At 42.2% G+C, this 22,057-nt stretch overlaps 1 long non-coding RNA gene across 1 annotated transcript in view; it reads left to right on the top strand.

Annotated features, from left to right (window-relative positions):
* Positions 1-508: 508 nt before the first annotated feature.
* LOC141582253 (uncharacterized) overlaps positions 509-22,057 on the top strand; it is a 634,729-nt gene continuing 613,180 nt past the window's right edge. Inside the window, exon 1 of the long non-coding RNA XR_012515068.1 lies at positions 509-771. This is a non-coding gene — a long non-coding RNA (uncharacterized LOC141582253). The remainder of the gene's footprint in view (positions 772-22,057) is intronic.

Below are 22,057 nucleotides of genomic sequence, written 5' to 3'. Positions count from 1 at the left end.
GACTCTGACGTGTTGAGAGGTGACACACTAGGGGAGCTCTGACTCCAGAGCCAGGCCCGCGGCTACTCTCTAATCAGCAGCATTTTCATATTCATGTGAGATCCTTCTAGAGAGAGGCCAGGGAAGTTTACATATCTAAATGTCACTGGCAAGAGCTGAAATACATTCCTAAGCTCACTCTATCAACTATCCTGAGCCTTTTAAAAAGTTGCTTTTGGCTAAGTGGTGGCTGGATCACAAACTTACCGTCTATGGAAGCGCTGAGGGGCTACAAATCTCTAAGGTTTTCATTTCCTGTGGAAAAAAGAAATGCTCTTATTTGCCCTCGGCTGCTGAATTTTGACCAGGGAGCAAAAGATGCCTTTCTCTCTGAAAGAGGGCAGGACACTTTCATTTGTTTTTCTCCGAGGGGTTGGCTATCTGCTCTAATTTTTGTGATAAGCTGACTGAAGGTCAGAGAGTGTCAGGTGTGCACAAAGCAGCAACACCGTAGACAGGAGGAAGATGGCTGTTAACAGGTGGAGGCCATAAATAGGCTGTGGCCTCGGAAGGGTCAGAGCAGGGCACGCGAACTTCACTGTCTCAAATCAGTTACAGCTGGACTCGGAATCTGCATGGCAGCTTGAGTCAAAATTGTGTTAATGAAGCTGAAGTGCAAACTGAAGACAGAAAACAGCTAAGCCTCAGAAGCTGCAAAAGTCAACTTTTATCACATAGAAAGAGAGGCTATGCCAACGTGCACCTCTTCTTGTAAAGTTTATGGAGGAAGAGGTGAGTGGGTGTTCACTCTCCGGAGATTTGCTTGCAATTCATGGAAATAAAGAAAGTAGAGTCCCACTAAGGAGTTTGGGAGTGAGAAAGAACAAGGGAAAAACTCAGTTGTGTGTGTGTGTGTGTGTGTGTGTGTGTGTGTGTGTGTTTTGTCACTTCTTTTTAGATTTCTGTTTCCTAACATAGGATCACTTGTTTTTGATTTTTTTTGCATATCGTTTTTATGGAGAGATGACATGAAACTAATTCTATCGTGTCGTCAGGACCCCAGGACCCTCCCACCACAAGGGATATGAGAGCCCTTTTTTTCTCATATTAGGATTCTTCTGGACCCATGAGTTATATGCTTACTTCCTACACCCTCCATATGTTGTTTAAATTTGTAGAATTAAATTCATAGGTAGTTATTCCTGAAACTTCTTCCTTTTTTTTTTTTTTTTTGTCTGAGCAATCTGAAGAATTATTACAATGCTTTAAGTCACAATCAGGAATGTTTGCTTAGCACCGATTTTTAGTTTTTTTTTGACCCGCTACTGCACTCAGTTAAAGGATAACAGGTATGTGGCACATCTAATCATATTCTTTGTCCTTTGTCCATGGAGGACATACTTAATTGGTCATTGTGCACCAAACCTGATCTCAGATTTTTCTTGACACATATTTCCGGTAGACACTCACATTTAATTTGAGTTGATGCTTGAGGTGAAACCTAAGGCATTATTAAGAACTAATAGTGAATAAAGAAAGAAAATGATCAATTTGGACTAACTGTGGGATAGGTCAGATTGACCTAAAAAATGAAATGCGTGACAATAAAATAATAGCAAATAAAGGTCAACTTGGAACCAGGTGTAACGAATGCGGCTGATGCACCTCTGCAATCCTGTGGGCTCGTTGCATTCTCTTACACCCATGTACAGTCCCACCCCACTGACAGATTCCTACCCTAAGCAACTGCATCTTTTCCTTCCCCACCTGAGGGCTTTCTTATTGCTACTAGAGCTTGCTCAGTTGTAAAAGATAAACCAGAAAGTTTGAGGGAGCTGATCCCTGAGAGGCGATTCTTAATCTGTAGGGATGGCCGTGGTGGACACGTGCCATAGACTCCCTCTCTTTTGGTGAGAGGGTCCTGGGGTCCTGAAGTTTGACTCCAGGGTTTCTCAGCGTATCTCCAGCTAGATTGAGCCTCTCTTGCTTTTTACTGGTTTTTCTACCTTCCCTGCCTCACTTTGTTGACTTTCTTACCTGTCTTTCTGAATTTACCTTCCAAATGCTCTATCTGCCACTAAATCTCTGTTGTAGCATCTGCTTTTAGAGGAGGCCAAATTAAGAATCAAGGCTAAAAAACTATTATAGGAATCTTTAAAATTTTGATTATGTAAGATGAATAAGTTCCAGAGGTCTGCTGTACAACTAAGTGTTGTTGACCAAAGTATAAAAGTTGTTGAAGCAGAAATAATTTCATAAAAGTTTACTGGAAGTCAACTGTGAGGATTGACCCCAAAGACGCACCCACAAAGTTGGGTGTGTTTCAGAGTCTGTTACATGTTCGAAGGTTTTTATAAGAAAGTTGAGGAGAAAAGGGGTACACCTCATGTCAGAGTTGACCTTTTTCTTTGGAGGGTACAATACATATACAACATACAGGCTAAAATGTGTACATGCCAGACAATCATTAAAACTACCTGATTCAAAAATAAATGACTGCCCTTTTCTGTGTTAGTAGGTTACATATTAACCAGTATATCAACAAGTTGAGGGACTTACAGTGGGATTATTTACTCAGTGACAGGATATAAGCCATGAGTCATAAGACCTCCTGCAGATGGTTAATTTAGAAGCCTGTCAAAGGTGACCTATGAGTTATCAGTACCCATGTTTAACAATACTGTATTATAGCCGCATATTAGTCTGTTTTTACGCTGTTATAAGGAAATATTCAAGACAGGGGAATTTATGAAGGAAAGAGGTTTAACTAACTCAGAGTTCCACAGGACTTGAGGAGCCCAAGGAAACTTACAATCATGGTAGAAGGGAAACCAAACACGTCCTGTTCACGTGGCAGCAGCAAGCAGAAGTGCTGAGCAAAAGTGGGAAAAGCTGCTTATAAAAGCATCAACTCTCCTGAGAACTCACTTACTATCACAAGAACAGCATGAGGGTCACCACCTGCATGATTCAATTACTTCCCACCGGGTCCTTTCCCGGACATGCAGGGATTATGGAAACTACAATCAAGTCTGGGTGGGGACAAAGTCAAACCAGATAATTCCACCCCGGCCCCTCCCAAATCTCATGTCCTCACATTTCAAAACCAATCATGTCTTCCCAATAGTCCCCCAAAGTCTTAACTTAGTTCAACATTAAATCAAAGTCTGCAGTCCAAAGTCTCATCTGAGGCAAGGCAAGTCCTTTCCACCTATGAGCCTGTGAAATCAAAAACAAGTTAGTTACTTCCTAGATACAACAGGAGTACAGGCATTGGGTAAATACAGCCATTCCAAATGGGAGAAATTGGCCAAAATGAAGCGGTGACAGGCCCCACTGCAAATCCGAAATCCAAAGGGGCACTCAAATCTTAAGACTCCAAAATGATCTCCTTTGACTCCAAGTCTCACATCCAGGTTACACTGATGCAAGAGGTGGGTTCCCATGGTCTTGGGCAGCTCTGGCCCTGTGGCTTTGTAGGGTACAGCCCCCTTCCCAGCTGGTTTCATGGGCTGGTATTGAGTGGCTGTTGCTTTTCCAGACACATGGTGCTAGCTGTGGTTCAATCTAACATTCTGGGGTCTGGAAGATGGTGGCCCTCTTCTCACAGCTCCACTAGGCAGTGCCCCATGTGTGGGGGCCCCCACCCCACAATCCTTCCGCACTGCCCTAGCAGAGTTTCTCCCGAGGGCTCTGCCCCTACAGCACACCTCTGTCTGGACAGCCAAGTGTCTCCATACATTCTCTGAAATCTAGGTGGAGGTTTCCAAACCTCAATTCTTGAGATCTGTGCACCGCATGTAAGCTGCCAAGGCTTGGGGCCTGCATCCTCTGAAGAAATGGCCTGAGCTCTATGTTTATTCCTTTTAGTCAGGGCTGCTGTGTCTGGGATGCAGGGTACCAACTGTGAGGCTGCACATAGCCCAGGGGTCCTGGACCTGGCACAGGGAACCATTTTTCCCTCCTTGACCTCTGGGCCTGTGATGGGAGGCACTGCTGTGAAGGTCTCTGACATGCCTTACAGACACTTTCCCCACTGTCTTGGCAATTAGCATTTGGCTCCTTGCTACTTATGCAAATTTATGCTGCTGGCTTGAATTTCTCCTCGGAAAATGGGTTTTCCTTCTCTAGCTTATCTTCAGGCTACACATTTTTCAAACTTTTATGCTCTGCTTCCTCTTAAATGCTTTGCCGCTTAGACATTTCTTTTGCCAGATACCCTGAAACATCTCCCTTGAGTTTAAAGTTTCACAGATCTCTAGAGCAGGGGCAAAATGCTGCCAGTCTCTGCGTAGCAACACTCACCTATGAGTAAGAGCATGTGGTGTTTGATTTTCTGTTTTTGTGTCAGTTTGCTGAGAATGATGGTTTCCAGATTCATCCAAGTCCTTCAAAAGGAAACGAACTCATTGTTTTTTATGGCTGCATAGTATTCCATGGTGTATATGTGCCACATTTTCTTTGTCCAGTCTATCACTGATGAGCATTTGGGGTGGTTCCAGGTCTTTGCTATTGTAAACAGTGCCACAATGAACATACGTGTGCATGTGTCTTTATAGTCGAATGATTTATAATCCTTTGGGTATATACTCTGTAATGGGATTGCTGGAGTTTCTATTTCTAGGTCCTTGAGGAATCACCACACTCTCTTCCACAATGATTGAACTAATTTACACTCCCACCAACAGTGTTTAACAAATGGTGTTGGGAAAACTGGCTAGCCATATGCAGAAAGCAGAAACTGGACCCCTTCCTGACACCTTACACTAAAATTAACTCCAGATGGATTAAAATTTTAAACTTAAGACCTAACACCATAAAAATCCTAGAAGAAAACCTAGGCAGAACCATCCAGGACATAGGCATAGGCAAGAACTTCATGATGAAAACACCAAATGCATTGGCAACAAAAGCTAAAATAGACAAATGAGATCTAATTAAACCTCAGAGCTTCTGCACAGCAAAAGAAACAATCATTAGAGTGAACCAGCAACCAACAGAATGGGAAAAAATTTTTGCAATCTACCCATCTGACAAAGGGCTAATATCTACAATCCACAAAGAACTGAAGCAGGTTTACAAGAAAAAACCAAATAACCGCATTGAAAAGTGGACAAAGCATATGAACAGACACTTCTCAAAAGAAGACATATATGAGGCCAACAAACATATGAAAAAATTCTTATCATCACTGGTCATTAGAGAAACGCAAATCCAAACCACATTGAGATACCATCTCACACCAGCGAGAATGGCCACCATTAAAAAATCTGGAGACAACAGATACTGGAGAGAGATGTGGAGAAATAGGAACACTTTTACACCTTTGTGGGAGATTCTGCATTTACTGTTGCAGCTTGGGAGTTAAAAAGTGTTCTAACAGTTTGGTACTTGACTGAAACATGGATCTAAAGACAGCTCACTGTATGTGACTTGGAAATGCCTGAACTACCTTGGATTAACATAGAGGAAAGGATTCAAAGGCCTAGCAGAATTGAAATGGTAGAGTGGGTTTTCCATTTAAGGTCTACTGATCCACACTGGGTGAGTCCAGAGGCATACCTTTTATTTTGAGAAATAATTAATGAGGTAAACCCCAATATTTTTGAAGAGTTCCATGGTCTGTCTTCTATGTTGATCATAACTTACAGTGCGAATTGCAGACACTCAGTTGAACAACCTAAATAGAGGAGTAATTGGATCCTGGGATAGTTTGGATATATCTCTCAAATTTCATGTGTTAGAAACTTAATCCCCAAATTCATATGTTGATTGGAGGTAAGTCCTTTAGGAGGTAATTAGCATTATATCAGGTCATCAGGGAGGGCCCTAAGATAGAACTGGTGGCTTTGTAGGAAGAGAAAGGGAGCCCTGAGCTGCCATGCCTGTTTTTGCCCTCTAACTATGTAATGTCTTCTGCCATGTTATGATGCAGCAGGAAGGCCCTCACAAGATGCCAGCACTATGCTCGGGGACTTCCCAGCCTCAAATAAGCCCCATCTCTGATATTATTCCATCTCTGATATTCTGTTACAGAACAGAAAATGGACTAAGACAAAAACAAAGAACGACAACAAAAAAACTGGTCCTGGGAATGGGGTTGTTGCTAGTGACACACACGTAAAAACGTGGAAGCTGCTTTTGAACTGGGTGATGGGAAGAGGCTGGAAGAATCTGAAAGATCAGGCTAGAAAAAGCCCGTATTGCTGTGAACCGAACATTAAGGGTGATTTTTGAGAGGCTCAGGAGAAGACAGGAAGACTAGGGAATATTTGTAACTTCTTAGAGATTATTTTACTGGTCATAATCAGAATGATGATAGAAATATGGATGGTAATGGTCATTCTGTTGACGTCTCAGATGGAACTGAGGAACAAGGTACTGGGAAATGGAGTAAAAGTCATTTTTGTTATAAACTGGCAATGAACATAGCTGGCTTGTGTTCATAATGCAGAATGTAAGAGCAGTGAATCAAGCCGTCTGGCAGAAGAAATGTCTAAGCAGCAAAGCATTCAGGTGGCTGCTTGGCTCCTTTAAACTGCTCACATTAGGCTATGAAAAGAAAAAATGACTTAAAGATGGTATTTGTAATTAAGAGGGAAGCAAAGCAGAAAGACTTGGAAAACTCTCAGCCTGGTCATTCAGAGAGTAAAAAAGTATATTCAGAAAAAATCAGCTGGGCATGGTGGCGGGCGCCTGTAGTCCCACCTACTTGGGAGGCTGAGGCAGGAGAATTGCCTGAGCCCAGGAGGCGGAGGTTGCGGTGAGCCGAGATCGCGCCATTGCACTCCAGCCTGGGTAACAAGAGTGAAACTCCGTCTCAAAAAAAAAAAAAGCGTATTCAGAAAAGGAAACCAAGGGTGTATCCCAGGCACGCTTTGCTAAGGAGATGGAAGGGATCATCAGGACGATGAGAGAGAGTCCAAAGGCATTGCGGAGATCTCTGAGGCTTTCGTTTCTGTCACAGGCCCAGGGCTCTGGGATGATGAATGGCTTTGAGAGCCAGGCCTGAGAACCCGCTGTGGCCCCCCTGCCCGTGACTGCCCGTGTCTCTGTCTCCTGCACCCCAGTGCAGTGCTCCTTGGTCATTCCAGTTATGCTCAAGTGGCCCTGGATATAACTTGACCCCTCTAGGTGTGGCTCAACCTACCCCTCTGACAGATGCAAGCTGTAGACTTTGGCTGTGTCTACATGATGTTAATTCTGTAGACCAGCAGATGTAAGAGCTATGGGGTATAATGGCCTCCACCTAGATTTTAAAGAATGTTGCAGACTGCTTGGGAGTTCAGGAAGTGGCTTGTCTCAGGGTTGGAGTCATCCGAGAGAGCCCTCGCTAAGGCCCTGCCAGCAGAACTGGGGTTGGAGCTGCCACAGAAAGTTCCCACTAAATCAAGGCTTAGTGGAGCCCAGGGAGCGGAACCGCAGCAAGGAGCCCAGAATGGCAGTCACTGGCAACATGCGAGGCCAGACTGCAAAAGCTGCAGGCACCAGTGTGGAGCAGCAAGCTGAGAAAGCTGAGAAAGCTGAAACGGCCTCACTCCAACCAAGTAAAGAGTGAGGCAGTGTGTGTAGGAAGCAGTACCTTGAGGGAGAGATTCAGCCTTGATGCCTGCCGTCTTGGGTTCTGGACTTGTCTGGGGTCTGTTACTCCTTTCTTCCCACCTGCGTCTCCCTCTTGGAAATATGTGTCCTATACCTCTGTCGCCACTGTCTCGTGATCGTGAGAAATTGTTGAATTTCACAGGTTTACAGCGGGAAGAAATATGCCTTGAGGGGAACTGTGCCTTGAGTTTCACCCATATTTGATTCACATAAGTTTGGACTTTTAAGTTGGTGCTGGAACAATTAAAACTTTGGGACAATTGGGAGGGAATTATTGTATTTTGCGTGTGAGAAGGATATACGTTTTGGAAGCCAGGGGTGGAAGGCTATGATTTGAATGTGTTGCCTAAATTTCATGTGTTGGAAACTTAATCTCCAAGTTCATAGGTTGAGTGGAAGTGATGCCTTTAGGAGGTAATTAGGGTTAGATAAGATCATCAGAGCGGGACCCATGGCTTTGTAAGAGGAGAGAGGGAGACTTTAGCTGACGCAGGCTGTTGCCCTCTGGCCATGAGTGTCCTTGGCTACGTTGTGGCAAGCATGCATCTCCTCCTCAGATGCCAGTGGCATGCTCTTGGATTTCCTGGTCTTCAGAGTCATGAGCCAAATAAACCTCTTTTCATTATAAATTATTCAGTCTGTGGTATTTTGTTGCAACAGAAAACAGAGCAAGGGAGTAAGGGCCAAGTGGCAAGGCTCGGCTGCCAAAGGCATGGTGAGGACAGTGACTCCAGGGACGGCAGGGTCAGAGCCGTGGTGAGGACGGTGACTCCGGAGACGGCAGGGTCAGAGCCGTGGTGACGACGGTGACTCTGGGGACGGCAGGGTCAGAGCCGTGGTGACGACGGTGACTCCGGGGACGGCAGGGTCAGAGCCGTGGTCGGAATGGTCTGACTGCAGACTGGTAAGGTTGCCTTGTTAATTATAACGTTCCTAGAAGTGAAATAGACAGGAAGCGATTAAATTCTTACTTGGTCTGGATAAGCAGAAACGTTCCAGGTAAAGTGAATCATAAAATTCTAATGTGAATCAGCAAAACAGCGTCATAGCCCCTCAGTCAGTTCTCGGACTTGAGCCAGGTGACAAACCCAGAACCCCTCGAATGAAGGGAAGGCCGGGTCTCCTTGAGGAGTGACCTTTGCTGCCAATCCTTCTCTCAGCCATCTGTCTGACTGAGAGCCTATGGCAAAGATGGCAAGCGGGCAGTGATCAGGATATGGGAGGAGGCTCTTGAACGCTGACTCTGAACTAACACTGATTCCTTGGGGCCCCAGATGTCACTGTGGCCCTCCAGTCAGAGTAGGCGCTTATGGAGGTCAGGCGATTGATACAGTTTTAGCTCAGATTTATCTCACTGTGTGTCAAGTGGATCCTCGAACCTGTCCTGTGGGTATATCCCCAGTTCCAAAATGCATAATTGGAATAGACACGCTGAGCAGCTGAAAGAATTGCCATACTGTTTCACACTTAACAATTATTAACAAGCCCAAGGAGTTGTGTATGAGTTATATTCGTATTTATCACAACAGAAATTTAAACAGGAAAGTTAAAAAAAATCTATTAATTTATTTTAAAAATAAAAGCATTACCATAAAAGGATTATATATTAATATAAATATGTCATAGAAATAACTATTTATAAATAAAAATTGTAGTAAAAAATGGCACTACTTTATTTTGTATAGGTCTTGTTAGTGTCTGTCTTGAAGACAGCTGATTTCTCATACCAGCTTCTGCATTCCATCTGGTGCTATATGATATGAGCTTGAAGTGCCTGAGGAAAATCCAGCCTCAGATAAATATGTGGTTGGAAAAAGGAAGAATAGTGTAATAGCATTTTCAGGTAATTGTGTATTTCTTTCTCTGATAGCACATAAACATTCAACAAGTGGAGTTTTCTTAAGGGCCAGTGATAATGTGGATCTGAAACCACGTCAGTAAACTTCTTGTGTTCTCTTATATCAGAACTCACTGGCCTATTTTGTATAATACGTTGAATGGATATTTTACCTGAGCATGGAGCTAATCCAGAACTCCATTTACAACACTGCCTTTTATAACATTCTGACGAGACTAGACACAAATTATAAAACATGAAACTCAGCATGAATTATAATACATGAAAGAAAATAGGAATTTATTTGGAAAGAGCTAGAGGTTTCTAAACCAAGTTGATGAGAGCTGATAATAAAAATACAGACACTTTAGGGAAATTTCTGATTTTCATGCCTATTGAATCAGACTGTGGATGGAACTGTCTCCGTGGTTCTAGGAGGCTGATATACACTACTTCCTAGATGCCAAGGCATTCCCTTTATTTGGCATTAAATATAAATAGCTATTCATCTTTTACCATTAACCACCTAATTAACTTTATTACCATTGATAGTTTTTAAATTCTTCAGGTCAAGGCTATTGAGTTCTAATTTTATTTTGGCAGCATCTTAAAAATGTTACTTTGCCCATCTGTGGCTGCGTTCCACCAGCCCATTCAGCATAGGTGACACTTCGCTGCTATAGATTTTTTCTCCCTCTTACAGAATGGAGACCTGCCTATACTCATTAACATTTCTAAAAGCTCCCAAGGATGAATATTCTCGTAAAAGTGCCAGATCATTTTGATTTTGTTATTTTTTATTTAAATGATATGTGTGCCGTGACTATGTGTAAAGTGGGTCAGGGCTGAAGACACCACACGTGAGTTGATTCCCACTGCGGGGAGAAGCATTTGACAAGTTTTCATTCTAGAGTCCTTCTCCGTCTCCAGTTGCCAAGAGTTGTAAGGATACGGTTACATGTCTCTTAATGATGGGAATGCATTCTGAGAAACGCATCATTAAGCAATTTCGTCATTGTGCAAACGTCATAGCGGACCTGCATGAACCCGGGCGGTAGAGGCTGCTACACATCTAGGATGTACGGTATAGCCTATTTCTCTTAGGCTAAAAAACTACACAGCACATTATTGCACTGAATACTGTAAACAATTGTAACACAATAGTAAGTATTTGTGTATCTCCACATAGCTGTAGCTGTTTACATAGAAAAGGCAGTGCATTGCGGCTATGACATCATGTTGGCTACGTCACTAGGCGATAGGACTTTTTCAGTCTTATTATAATCTTTTGGAACCACTGTCGTATATGTGATCTACTGATGGCTAAAATAGCACTCGGCAGCTTGCTACTGTCAACTGTTTACGGTAAGAAAGTTGATTAACGTGCAGTTATTGTCCGTGAGTGGGGGAAGCATATTACCATTTCTGTAATTTGGTTCTTGTACGTCTTGCTTTTACTCAGAAGACAAGGCTGTCTGTCTTATGCAGAAGCTCCTTGACTTATGGGGTTAAGTCCCAGTAAGCCTATCACATGTTGAAAATATCGTAAGCTGCAAATGCATTTAAGGCACGGAATCTACTGAACTTCATGGCTTACCCTAGAATTCTGTAAATATGCTCAGAACATTTGTGGTACAGTATTTAGCAAATTATATGAGATGTTTAACACTTTATTGTGAAAGAGGCTTTGTGTTGATGATGGGGCCCAGCATTACCAGAGAGTATTGTATCACATGTCGCTAGCCCTGGAAAAGATCAAAATCCAAAATTGGAAGTACAGTTTCTATTGAATGTGAATCACTTTTGCACCATTGTAAAGCAAAAGAATGGTAAGTCAAATGATCCGAGGATCCGAGGGTCCCCTGTGCTTCCTGTTGGCTTGACTGTGACAAAAGGGGGCTGATTCTGTTGCTAACTTGCAAGAGCACGTGTAACACGAGACGGTGACGCATAGTGTTATTTACTTTTTAAAAATTACCACGCACTTCAGTGTCCTCTCAGACATGTGTACCTATCTGTGGCTCAAGTTCCTCCCTTAGCTGTGGGTAAAATAAGCGTGTTTATGCGCAACCGGCTACTTTTCAGTTTTTAATAAGGTAAAATGCTGAATACTGTATTTTCACGAAGTCTCTCTTGCTGACTTTTCTGGAATTAGTAAAGTGTGTTGACAGCTGGAACTTCATTTCTTAAGAGGTTTATCAACCTCTCAGGACCTTCGTTTTTTTCTGGAAGTGGTAACACCCAGGTAGAGCTGAGGAGAGAGGTTTGTTTGAACTGTCAGTCCTAGTATGTCTGGGCTCACTTCCACGTCGCTCTTCACAATGTTCCCACGAACTCTTTTGTTCACGGGATTGCATAGAGTCCTCACCTTCATTGCTTGAGTTGTGTCCATTTCTGGGTCACCTTTCATATAGTGTTCTTGGGGAGGCTTTACAGAAAGAAAGGAACACAGCACATCGCGGATTCCCTCACGCCTTCTATGCACAGCTGACTTCGGTTCCTTTTCAAAGACAGCTTGTGTCTCACCTCCGGCAGGAACGTCCATCATCATCTCTGCCCCCTGCTCCTCGGCCACATTCCTTTCATGACACCTTTCACAGGCCTCCATGAGGACACGGTCCCCACACTGCGGGAAAAAGCGTGTCTTAGGTGTCTCTCTGTCTCCAGATCATGAGATAGAAGATTCTCCCAGTTCTTTCTCTCTGGTGCCTGGTGCTGTGTCCGGTGTAGTCAGTGATGCGATGTGATGGTGCTAGAAGGCCCCACAGCAGCAGGCAGGCTGTCTGTGAAACGTCATGGCTCAGCCTCTGCGCCTTGAGAGTTCCGCGAACTAAAGGAGAGGCTGCACTTGAGGGAGGAAGTCGGACAGAATTTCCTTGAAATAGGGTCAAAGGCGTAGCAGAACAGGAAAGGTCCCTTTTCTCACTAATATTTCTGATACACGTTTGTAGCCAGGCCTGTAAAAAAAAAATAGGTGTTGCTAGGGTAGGTGAATCAAATTTCACACTTTAAGGTAAGAATATCCCAGTAAGGGCAGTGGGGTTATAGTACCTGATGCCACGTTCTCTTGTTAAATGTTCTATTCATATTGCAAACACGTTATATAAATTTCAGTTATCAACTATGATGATAAAGAATGAAAAAAACCTCTCTTATGTTGCTACATTTTTGAGGACTTGGCAGCAGGAGAGTGAATTTTTCCATAAAAGCAAAGTGGGATACACTCGAATCCCCAAGCTCACTGAGGCCTCTTTGAGCCCTTGTAGCACCAAAATGAAGCACTCAGTGGCCACATTTATAAAACTCCGGTGAAACCTGGGATTTGCTTTTCTGTAAATTTTATTACATAATTTATTAAATAAATATACATTTTTTTAATATTGATTTCTCAGGAGCTAGCACAACACTGAATCTATAGAAAGAGGCCAGAAAATATTCGTAAATCTCTCTCCTACAGATCGACCCAGAGCAGCCATACCATAGTCCCTTCTTTCTAACGAGTAATGGTAACTTCTTATTTTTCATCCCATCTCAACATCTGAGTTCATCTGAAATCACTGGATTTGGAGAAGATCTTTTGGAAGACCCACGCTTTTGGCATCTCTCCCTTCCTGTTCTTGCTGCCTCCTGTGGGCTCTTTATTCTTAGAATTGGGGGAAGTCTGTGGACATCGGGTGAAGACGGAAAGGCTTTCATGGAATAATGTTGTTTATATACTGGCGATGAGAAAGAACTCACTAAAAGCAAATTTAATGGGACAATATCCAAGGAGAACACTGTGTGTTTCCTCTCACTTTGGGTAGGCATAAACCTCTGTCAGGTATCTCCTCCATCTCCTTCCTTCAGGCAAATTTCTTGATTCAGTTTTATCTTTCAGAAAATGGTATGTCTGTGGAGGAGGGTGAGGGTTGAGATCTTAAGCAACACACTACGATATTGGAATGCTAAAAATAAATGCCTCACACAGCAGTTTGCCATTCGAAGAGACTATCATGAAAAGATTGAGAAAGTGGTTGAAATCAATTTAGCCGTTCTTTATTCTACAATGAAGAAAATAGAGTTCACATTATTTGGGTAAAAATATTTTTGAAACAAGCAGTTTGTTAGGCGTGTGAATGACATTTATCACTAAGCTGTAAAAACGCAGAAAACTCAAACCAATGAAAAACTTCACCCTAACTTGACCCTAAGCCTCAAAGGCACTGAGGCACACATATTTTAAGAATAGATACGCACACTTGAACTTTTTCTCACACATCCATTTCTGAATTAGGGCCTGATTTCTCATTTTTAGATCTCATGCAAACTGGTTTAACACCAGTGGGTAAAAGCACTGAGCCTGTTTCACAGAGAAGAGTATTCTCTCTGTGTATGTCCTGAGGCAAGGCTTTGCAGATTTTGGTACCAGCAACATTGTTTCCATTTGGGTGCCCACAGGAACTGACTTCCAGACAGCCTCTTAGTACAAAATAATTGATTTGAGAATGTATGAAACGCCAGGAGGGAAATAAGGAAGTGACATGGGAAAGGGAAGGCAGCCAGTAGAAGGTGCAGCTTCAAGCCAGTTACTACTGATGGCCATTGCCACTTAATATCGGGGGCAGTCGGGAAATGGTGTAGAATACACACTTCGGAGCTGTCCTTCCTGGGGAATGAGGGATATATACATCTATATACCTGTGTCTCTATCTATCATTGATAGCTATCTATCTATCTATCATCTATCTCTCATTGATCTTTAAATCTTTTTCCTATTATCTATGTATCTATCTAATCTACCTACCTATCTATCCATCTACCATCTATCTTTAACTCTATCATCTATCATCTATATATTTAATCTATTATCCATTTATCATTTCTCTTTTAATCTATTATGTATTATCTATTAATTATCTATCAATCTATTGTCTATTATCAATCTCTATTATCTATCATCTATCTTTCAATGTGTTATCTATTTATTATCTATTGTCTACCTATTATTTATCATCCATCTATCTATCTATCTATCTACCTACCTATTTGTCCATCTGTCTTATCATCTATCCATTGAGCTGACTATAAATTCCTCACTCCTATCAGTCACTGGTTGAAGGCTGCTCCAGAGGGGTTAATTCCAGAAACTTCTGGCCTACTATTTGCTCAGGCAGTTCAGCCTTTCAGAAGCTTGAGAGCAAAGCCCTCAGGCAACAAGATTCTGACAGGCATGTACAAACTGGCCCCTCAACACTGGGCACCAGCACACATTGGTGCGTCTGAGGAGCCTACTCTGCATCTATGTGTAACCATTTCTTTCTGAGAGGGCATTTCTGTGTGGACCACTGGAAGCATAAAATGTCTTTCAAGTTTTGTGTTTTAAGAGGCCAATAATTGTAAAATGTGCATTTTGCTTCATAATATATTTATAATTAATTATAAATATGAAATGTTTAAATCACTTATCAGTAGAATTACATAACGTTTTGCTCCAAACCTAATTTTTTTTTACATGAAAGAAAATATCTTAGCCTGATTTCCTTCGACAGCAGGGCTTAAGACAAGTCTTGCATGTAAGTTTCTTTGGGGACTAATCGCAGGGGTCGGGGTGAAGGGCTAGGGGCATAGCAAAGGAAAGGAAGCCAAAATAAGGATGAGCTATCAAGTTGGCCACGGCTGTGGGTTGACTGGTGCTTGATTTTTATGGGACCATCTGCAGAACGTATCAAAATTAAATATTTTTCCTAACTGTCCAGTTTGGAGACCAAGAGCAGACGCATCTACCCATTATCTTCTGTTCCCCAATGGCTGGCGGAAACCCCATAGGCATCGACGATGCTCCCGACACGGTGGTGCCCACCTGAGTGACGATCAGATTCAGAAACGTCCTGAGAAGCAGCACGGGTCGCGATGCAGACTGTCGGGCCGCATCTCGGGAAGGTGGTAGGAGCCTGTGCGGAACTGGTTGCTGTAGCAGAGGCTGAAGCGTGGCTGGGCGGGCTGCAATGGTGCATGTGAGGTACCAACAGTGTGATGCTTCTGGAACATGCGAATAGGGGTTGAGGATGGTACGAGGCGTGCTCTGCGGTGAGGTGCGTGGTAATCGACACGCTACTCCTTTGCCCAGAACCTGCACTCCTTTGCAGAATCTGGATGCATTCTGACAGTCTCTTTCAGTTAAAATAAATTCAACATTGATTGTTCCTTTCCCCTCATAATCATTTATTAATTTTATATTGTGATTTGGAGTTAATATATTAGCCCTTCAAAGTTATTTATTAGAATCATAACTTTTAAGATCATTTGAGAAGATTCAACATATACAAATAATTTTTCTTTCAAAATTAAAAAACCCATTAATGTTATGAAAGCATACAGTATATATTTCACAAAACAGAAAATGTAATTACTTATAAATAATCTTCAGTTTGACTCTATTCTCAGCATAGCCTACATTCTCCATTGCTATTCTTGAAAGCAGAACCCTGCTTTTCCAGTGTCCACATAAAGGAGAAGCAGTGAAGGGGTTGGTCTAATTCCAACTCTGCTGGCAGCTACAGCTCCCTCCAGCTGGAGACTCAGAGGGAGTCAAGAGAATCATTTCTTAGACGAAGTGTTCAGTGTCCAGTGTCATAAAGTAATCAATACTGTATCAGCTGCCACTGGTCTTCCCAGCTCTACTGCCTGTGAAATGGGCTGGCATGACATTGGACCCAGGGGAAATGGGAGGAAAGCCTCTCCTCAAAGGATGCTTTCTTTTCCTCTACAGAGAGATGTAAAATGCCTATAAATGAATGTTTAAATATTTGATTTAAGCATTTGGTTTTATTGGTTTGAATACACTATGTGTTTCATTAGATCAGTGAAGAAGTCTTTTCAAAGAAAGATTACGGAAAGCCTTTATGCATGTGGGGTTCTGAGAAAAGGATGCTTGTACTGTTTTTCAGTCATGTTAGGACTGACTAATATTTCAAAACATGTCGTATATTATAAATGTATACTCCTAACATGTGTGTTATATGTATGTGTATTCCTAAAATGTATGTATTTTCCTAACATGACAAAAAAACAGTACAAGCATCTTTTTTTTTTTTTGAAATCACACATGTTGAAACATGTGAATATTGAGTCCTAATAAAGAGGATTATAAAATGTTACCTTACTTGTGACCACTTCAAATCAGAAGGTATGTAGGATTTCCTCGCCTATTAAGCAGGCATTATAATCATGCATTAGTTTAGTATACAAGAGATTTAGAACAGTGCTTGGCATGTAGTAATCCCTCAGAAATGTTAGTTATTAATACTATTGTGTTTTTATGTTATAACCTGCTTTGCTTATTATATGCTTGTCTAAATCTAGGCAGTGAAAACATCCAAACATCCCAAGCAAATAACAGGCTAAATAAAGATGCTATTAACCATACTGCTACTGCAGTTATTAGCATACTGCATGCTTGAAAATCACTGAGAGAGTAGAATTGAAGTGTCTCACCACAAAAAAATAAGTATATGAGCTAACACACATGTTAATTAGGTGGATTTAGCCATTCCACAGTGTATTCATATTTGAAAACATGCTGTACACCATAAATGTATACGATTTTTGTCTATTAAAAATAAATTTAAAAAACCAAACCAATAAGAAACAACAGCACTACAACTATTTTTAAACCTGTAACTTTAACACCAGAGGTAATGCGTGATTTTGAAAATGAAGTATATAAAAAATTTGAGCCATATTGAGGAATTATTTCTCAAATATTCTCAATGTGTATATTAGAAGAAAAACCTACCAGAAACAAATTTCTTCATTTATTCAGCAGATCTTTATTGAATTTCTACAATGTGCTAATGCATTCGGTGTGGAAGATTCGTCAGTGATCAAGACGGTCAGAGTCCCTGTCGTCAGTGGACTTAAACTAGAATGATAAAGACAAGGCAATGAAAAAGTAAGCGGATATATAAACAAGGTCACTGAGGACTGTCATTAGGGTTTAGGAAAAATAAACATCATGAGATGGACACCATCTGTGGGAGGCTACTCCAGAGGGAGGTGAGTGAAGACTTCTCTGAGGAGGTGACGTCTTTGCCAACGTTGAGAATGAGAATGCCAGTCACGCCAAATGTGGGTAAGAGGAGAGGAGGGGGTGGAAGCATTTCACGTAGAATGATCAGCACATACAGAGGCCTAGAGGGCAGAAAAGATTTGGTGCGTTCAAACAGTAAAAGGGAAGTAAGACCACGTTCTTGCATTATTGCGAATGAGGGGAATGCTGTGCAGAGTGGGGCTGAACAGGCCACAGACCTGTGGTCAGAAACTTGGTTTTATTCTGAGAGACACGGGATAGCACTGAAGGATTTTGAGCAAGGGACAGTATAATCGAACTTATCTTTTAAAGTATCTGGCTGTTTCATGGAGAATGAGTAATTGGCATTGTGGGAGTGCCATGAAACAGAAAACCAGTTCAGAGACTCTGCCTGCAGCGTGCTAGCTGTACAGATGGAGAGCGGGGAAGGCACTTGAGGGGCATTTCGGATGTGCAGGACTTGTTGATGGCTTAGAAAGAATGGGGGAAAACAGTCATTGATTTTGGCTGCAATAATTCAGGGGACTGTGGTTCTGTTTCCTGAGTTGGGACAGTCTTGGGGGAAGAGCTATGCTTTCTTGTCTTATGCGATGCCGATTACACAGTCAAGAGGAGTTTGCAGGTAGGCGCTGGTGAAGTTTGGACTTTGATCTAGGCATAAATTTGAAAGTCGTTATCACAGATGATATTTAAAAGTGCAGGAATGGATGTGACCACCCAATGATGCTGCTGAAGAAATACGTGTAATAACAAAAAAGTGACCATAGAATTGGCAACCAAAGGTTGTTGAAATCTTAATAGATTGAAAAGTGACTTGAAAATAAGAAAGTAGAGCTAGCAGATGCGGATGAATCATTCAGGGAGTTTTGTTGAGGAAAGAAGGAGAAAAGGAAAGTGTTTGCTGGATTGGAGACCATGAGGTTAAGAGAGTTTTTTTTTTTTTTTTTTTAGATGAGAGATAGTGAAACTATACGGGAGACAGTGAAAATATGTGGGAGATAGTGAAAATCTATGCAGAAATGATGTAACAGAGAGAACGGGTGAAGGAAAGGGCATGGGGTGATGACTGAAGCTATGAAACTCTTGAGAAAGTGAGGTGAGAGAGTTGGCACAAAAGCATCTGTGGAAACAATTTCTTTGGCTAGGTGTGAAGACACTTAGAATTGCAAACCAGAAACGTTTGTAGTGTGGATTTGCACTCCCAAGGGGTCCTAATCTAGTAGTTCCTATTTTTTTTAATGACTCTGAGGCAACATCCTCATTTGAGAGGATAGAGAGGAGGTCTAAGGAGTAATGAAGGTCGTCGTGGAAGGATAAAAATGAACTTTCTTGGGAAAAATTTTAACATTGCTGGCGATTGGTGATTGATCGTTTTAGGTCTGTTATCATGAAGTTATGTTGAAACCAGGAAGCCAACGTGTGATATTTTTTAGATTTAGCTGCCGAGTGGTGGGCAGAGAAGAGGAAGAGAATAAAAAAAGGTTCCCAGTTAAGTACAATGGAATGAAATATGACAGAGAAGTTGAGGGTACTTCCGAGAGAACAATGATGGTCACGGACTGTGGCGTCAAGCGTGAAGAAGGAAAATGAACAGGCTGGGAGTGAGAAAGTAGTGAGCATGGCTGAAGGTTAGAGTGGAGTAGAATTAGTGAAGTGAACGTTCTAGAGTGAGCTAGAGCAAGAGAAGGATCAAAGTGGTAGGTTTCAAATGGAAATTTTGGTGCTGACACATTTGCTGACATTTGCAAGGTGTCAATTGCAACAACAGGAATGACTGACTGAAGTGGAGGAGAACTATGTGGAGGTGAAACAGAAGAACTGGTGACCCAAGGCATCTGCCGAGTCAGCACGCGGTTGCTGAATGAAGTCTGAAGGAATGATCAACGGTGTAGGAGTGGAAGAAATGCAGGGAGTCAGCAGTGGCTTCAGTAAACGGGAGGACCGTATGAAGGAAGTCCACAGAGGAGAGCACAGGAAGGTGGGTGGCAGAGCCGGGCGGCCGGGCTTCCCAGGAGCTGTGGGTTTTCAAAGCTTTTGGAGAAATCAACTGTTTAGAAGCAGCTGTGTGGGTCAAAAAGAACACCGCCTCCTTTTCCGTCCCGAGACAACTGCAGAGAACAGTTGTGGATAAGCACAGTGCAAAGTGTCATTTAAAGAAAATGCGAAAATATGAATAGGTTTGTTGGTCACAGACCTGAAGTTTCTGAAGGCAGGGTGAATAGGTGAAGGGGAGGGGTAGGAAAGGGTCACTTGGGAAAGGTGACAATATGTCACTCCTGTCGATAGTGAATGTTTTGAATAACTTGGAGCTTGTAGTCAGGTGTTCTCTTCGGAGTGTGTTGTGGTGACGCGGAGCACAAGAGGCACGCCCAGCTATCAGACGCTGACATGCCCCAGAAAACGTGTGTAAAGACCACCCCGCGACACAGCGTCGCGTAAATGTTTGAAATCTTTGAACTATCATTCGTGTGTATTTTGGAATGTTTGCATGATTAAATCTTAGGTTGCAGCATCTGCTTAAGGAGTCTCGTTAGATTCCTGCTTCTGTTCTGCGGGGGATCAGTTTTTAGGTTGGACTAGACTTGGAAATTTCTCTTGTCACTGAGGGGAGCTGAGTAGAAACTCGGAGCATGAAACTTTCTGGTGAGAACAGAAAAGACATTTCAGTGGCTGGTGGTAGGCATTGCTTTTCTCACAGTGCAGTGGAGAGGGCGAAACATCTGCTTAGGAAACAGTGGACTCAGACTCTGTTATTTTGGATTTGAATTCTGAGTGCTTGTAGACACACACGTTGGATTAGTGCTGTCAGACAAAAATCAGCCACAACAAGACACATTTGGGAAAAGAACAGCATCATCAGGGAAAAATGGGCACCAAGAGAAAGAAGAAAGCAGAGGCCAGGGGCTCCAGGCTTCACTAATTCCTAGCGAGTAGATGTAGCATTAGAACATCACTGTTTATTTAAAGTTGTTTTGTGTGTAACGATGCTCATGCGTGCACCCTAACCTTTTAGATCTCAGTTTCCTAATGTTGGTTATTATGCTCAACCACTTTTGTTTTTTTTTTTTTCCTCCTAAAGTCCCAAGAAAAAGAATATCTCTCGGTGCTATTAAATATAGATGTCTGGACTGAACTGAGCTTACATGACAATTGCAGTCAAGATTCTGCACCTCAGGATGGGCAAACCAGATAAGCGCTGCCATTTTTAGAACGTCGTTTTAATAAGGTTTCTTCCTGTCTGGGGTGGCTGCATTTTTACATTTGTAATCATCAGGCTGTGAGTGTGAAGAATTATTGCCATGACAACGAGGACTGACTGACTCGGCTTTCGGAAATGGCGACGACTCGGCATGTTTGTAGATGATACCTGTGGTTCTCAGTGACTTTCTGGAAGGTCATACGGTTTTGGCAGATGTTCCCAGTAGTGTGGAAAGACTCCTGGACAGGAGAGAGTGTGAACTGTTTTCTAGTTCTGCCTCTCCTTGAACCAGGTGTGTGGCCTCAGGCCAATCTCCACCTATGGGGCCCTCGGTTTCCTCATCCACTTAATAAGAAGCTATAGCGAGGCTATACAGTCTTTAAGGTTGTTTACAGCTCCAAGTTTCTCTGATTCCTTAGACCTATATATTTATGAGACTGTTGAGCCAGACAGTCTATGTACTCACTCCATAATCCTGTCTTCACTTTAAAACGTTTTGTGAATTCTCTATTTTTAAATCTCAGCTTCAGAACTGGTTTGAATCACAAAGAAAAACTCTTCGTTTCTTCCCTCCCTCACTTCTTTCCCTTCCCTCCCTCCCTCCCTCCCTCACTCCCTCCTGTCTTTCTTTCCTTCTCTTTCTTTCTTTTTCTTTTTCTTTCTCTCTTTCTTTTTCTTTCTTTCTTTTTCTCTCTCCCAATCTCTCTCTCTCTCTCTCTTTCTTTTGATGGAGTCTTGCTCTGTTGTCAGGCTGGAGTACAGTGGCATGATCTTGGCTCACTGCAACCTTTGCCTCCTGGGTTCAAGCAATTCTCCTGCCTCACCCTCCCGAGTAGCTGGGACTATAGGCATATGCCAGCATGCCCAGCTAATTTTTGTATTTTTAGTAGAGACAGGGTTTCACCATGTTGGCTGAGATGGTCTCAATCTCCTGAGCTCATGATCTGCCTACCTCTTCCTCCCCAAGTGCTGGAATTACAGGCGTGAACCACTGCACCCAGCTGGAAAATACTTCCTTAATTTTATAATTTTTGATCCAGCTTACGCTGCAGATTTAAATTTTTAAATAACCAAACAGCTCCAAACACTTACAGGTTAAAAATTTTCCATGAAAAAAGAACAGGTCTAAAAATGTTTTGAGCAATTGCAGCTTGATTGGGATACAAAGAGTAATTTTTCAGGGTAATAGATTTGAGTGCCTCAACTCATTTGATGCACATGTGTACACTGGATGTTTTTTAAACATCAAAGCATGCACTTCAACTAGCAGTTGATTATCTTGATTATAGTTCACAACAAAAGCATGAACCAACTACTTTGTGAATATGTCCTTTGTTTCTCTTGGCATATAGTGGCCGGCAATGCTTTTTGA

The sequence above is a fragment of the Saimiri boliviensis genome, chromosome 19, assembly GCF_048565385.1.
Source record: "Saimiri boliviensis isolate mSaiBol1 chromosome 19, mSaiBol1.pri, whole genome shotgun sequence".
In the NCBI taxonomy this organism is placed as follows: Eukaryota; Metazoa; Chordata; class Mammalia; order Primates; family Cebidae; genus Saimiri; species Saimiri boliviensis.
This window is presented reverse-complemented; position numbering and strand designations above follow the sequence as displayed.